Source organism: Petaurus breviceps, unplaced genomic scaffold, assembly GCF_028583685.1.
Source record: "Petaurus breviceps papuanus isolate PSGF00001 unplaced genomic scaffold, PetGlider_PUasm1.0 174, whole genome shotgun sequence".
Classification (NCBI taxonomy): domain Eukaryota; kingdom Metazoa; phylum Chordata; class Mammalia; order Diprotodontia; family Petauridae; genus Petaurus; species Petaurus breviceps.
In genome coordinates, this window is record NW_027185761.1 from 60,527,120 (window position 1) to 60,530,060 (window position 2,941).

At 52.0% G+C, this 2,941-nt stretch overlaps 1 protein-coding gene across 3 annotated transcripts in view; it reads right to left on the reverse strand.

The window, feature by feature from the left end:
- BBS9 (Bardet-Biedl syndrome 9) overlaps positions 1 to 2,941 on the reverse strand; it is a 339,648-nt gene that overhangs the window by 305,746 nt on the left and 30,961 nt on the right. The window lies entirely within an intron of this gene.

Sequence of the window (2,941 nt, forward strand, 5' to 3'; positions counted from 1 at the left end):
GGAGGGAGGGAGGGAGGGAGGGAGGGAGGATATGACCAATGTAGAAAGACATTTCCATGATTGCACGCATACAACCTATGGGAGAGGAGGGAGAAAAATTTGAAACCCAAAATCTTGTAAAAAATGAATGTTGAAAAACTATCTTTACATGTAACTGGAAAAAATAAAATCCTATTTACAAAAAAAAAAAAGATGAATTCAAACTTGGCAAAACCAAAAAGTCATTTTTTATGAAGCAGAGGATATTAACTTTAGCTCCTCTTCTAAATTCAGAACCCTCAGGAATCTCAGATAGTTATTTTCTCATTCTGAATTATGAAATGATGAAAAATAAAACCTTCTAAGTTTTATAACAGAAACTGTTCTTCCAAGCAGCAACACACATCAAATCCCCCTTGGAATAAATCCTCCCAGCAAATCTGCAAACATCCTGTGAGGCCTTTTATCTTGTGATTTGTTCAGCTTCTGCGATAAACACTCAGCAATTCACGTGCATCAGAATGATTACCAAAAAGCGAATAAAAGCTAACAACCCACTTGAATCGATGGACCCTGGAACTCAATACCGGGGCTAGTCCATCAGTTATGAACTGTAGCCAAACAGAGGGCTTACAGCATCTTGCCTACATTCTCCCACTGACCCTCCACAAAAGGACCTGGGGCTCAGATTCTGTGGGTCCTACAAGGAACCCCCGTGGCGGTCCACTGGCTAAGTCTGCTCACCTTCACCTAGCCCACATCTCCCCCTTCACTTCAGCACGGGAAGAACCCCACCACAGCACCCAGGCACGGCTCAGGCAGACATCTGAGAGCTAAAGCCAGAAAGGGTGGGGTCAGAGCCCTAACACCAGCCTGGGCAGGAGCCGGGCTTTACTATCCCCAAGCACTTTGTACAGAGCATCTCATTGGAGCATCAGAAGGACCAGAACCTTCCTTCTGTACACACAGGGCCCCTCCCCACCCCAAAGGGCACAGAGGATCCCTGAGGGCAGGCACGCACTGCATTACCCTCAGCACACAGTTCCGTTCCAGCTCCAAGAAGGACCTCAGCATATGCTACGTGAATATATGGATTTCCTTTGTATGGATGGACCTTTCCCACAATCTCCGATAGTTTTTCTGGCTGAGAAATTCATCACCTTGTGGCAAACCTGGTGAGGCCCCCCTGGGATCTTCAAGAGGCTGCACCTCAGGGGGAAGGCCCACAGTCAGCCTTCTGCCCGCTGACCCCGTGGCCTGGCACTGGCCTCCTGAGCCTGGGCAACTCTCCCTCCTCGTGGCCTGCCTGCATCCTTCCGGACTCACTCAGAAGCTGCCTTTGTAATAGCCCTTCACAGTCTGCCCTAGAGCAGACTGGCCTTGTCTGAGATTATCACACACACACCTGTTTATATACATTATGTGTGTAACATAGGCACTTATACATTTCTGCCTGTGTATACACGCACGTCTGTGTACTTATACATGCCTGCTTAGGTCTACATAGGCATAGACATGTGTGTGCATGACACATGTGTATGTGTGTGCATGTTTGTTTCTGGGCACTCACACATGTCTGCACATACATGCATGTGCGTGCGTGACAGCTTACACACTGTCCCCTGCACTAGAACGTGTGCTCTCTGGGGTCAGGGACGACATCTGTGCCTTTCTTAGCACAGTGTCCAGCACACAGTAGGTGCATAAAAAATGTCCATTGGCCGCCAGGGTCCCAGGAGGAGCCCATGTGGAACACCCCTGGCCAAGCCCTCCACAACACAAGGCCCCCTCCCTGCCACAGGGCCTTCCATTTTCCAGTCACGGACCTCCAGGATGGGGAAGATGGGATGGGGAAGACGGGACGGTCCTTCCAAGACCATCCCAGGGATCTCAGCCCCTCTGCTGCAGTTTCTGGCCTGGGGCCTCCTAGAGTACGACGACACTGCCCTCTAGTGATGGCCGAGCCACAGGACATGGCAGTGTCCTGGGGTCCGCGCCAGCTCTCTGCTGGCAGGACCCCTTTATGTGCTTATCCATGACCAGGGATGGCTCTCACTCTGGGGGAAGCCAACAGAAAAGATGCCCATCACATGCCATTTCTAAAGGATTTCTCATGAGCCTTATACTCGGCTTCATTTGTACCCCTGGATTTCATGCCAGCGCACAAGCTGAGGGAGACAGTGCTTTAGGACACAGCGTGATCTCCCCTGGATCTTCCTAGAATTAAGCAATCCAGTCAGGGGCCAAGCCCAGGGGGCCCCTTCCTCTAGCTCAGGCAGCCCCAAGAGAGGCCCAGGATGGGACACAGCCAGGTGCCACCCTCAGCCAGCTCCTCCGCCTCCAAGGGCCTCTGGGGAACAAGGGAAAGAACTCCGGCCCCTTCTGGAGTGGCTAGTCCATTCAAAAGAGTGCTCATGCCATGCCCACCAACAAGCAGGACTCCGCAGAAGACAACACTTATTCCCCCATCAACAGCAGCCCATAGCTTAGAGTGTTCAGGCTCTAGAAGGGCCACAAGGCCTCCCCACACCAGCCCCACTGGGAGGTGGTCGAAGGATGACACCCCCTCTTCTGATGCAGCCAGTACCCCCAGCTCACCTGGGAGCTCTGAGGCCAGGCCCAGGCCCAGCCCCCCAAAAGGACAGGGACCTATAAGCAAGCCAGCTGAAAGCAGTGAGGAGACATATAAAGGATGCTAAGCCAATGTGCCTGTGTTCCTGGTGCCAGTGCTGCTTAGACTGGCCCCCAGGGAAAGACCAGCTAGTGAAAAGGGCAGGGTGATGTGAACTGGACAGACATAGAGCAGGTGTTCCAGAATTATCTAGTAACTAAACAAAAGGATTCTCTTTCACCTTCCGTCTCAGAAGCAACAAGCGGCCAGAGTGGGGCCAAGGGCATGTGCGCAGGCGCAGGCACACACACACACACACACACACACACACACACACACACACACACACAC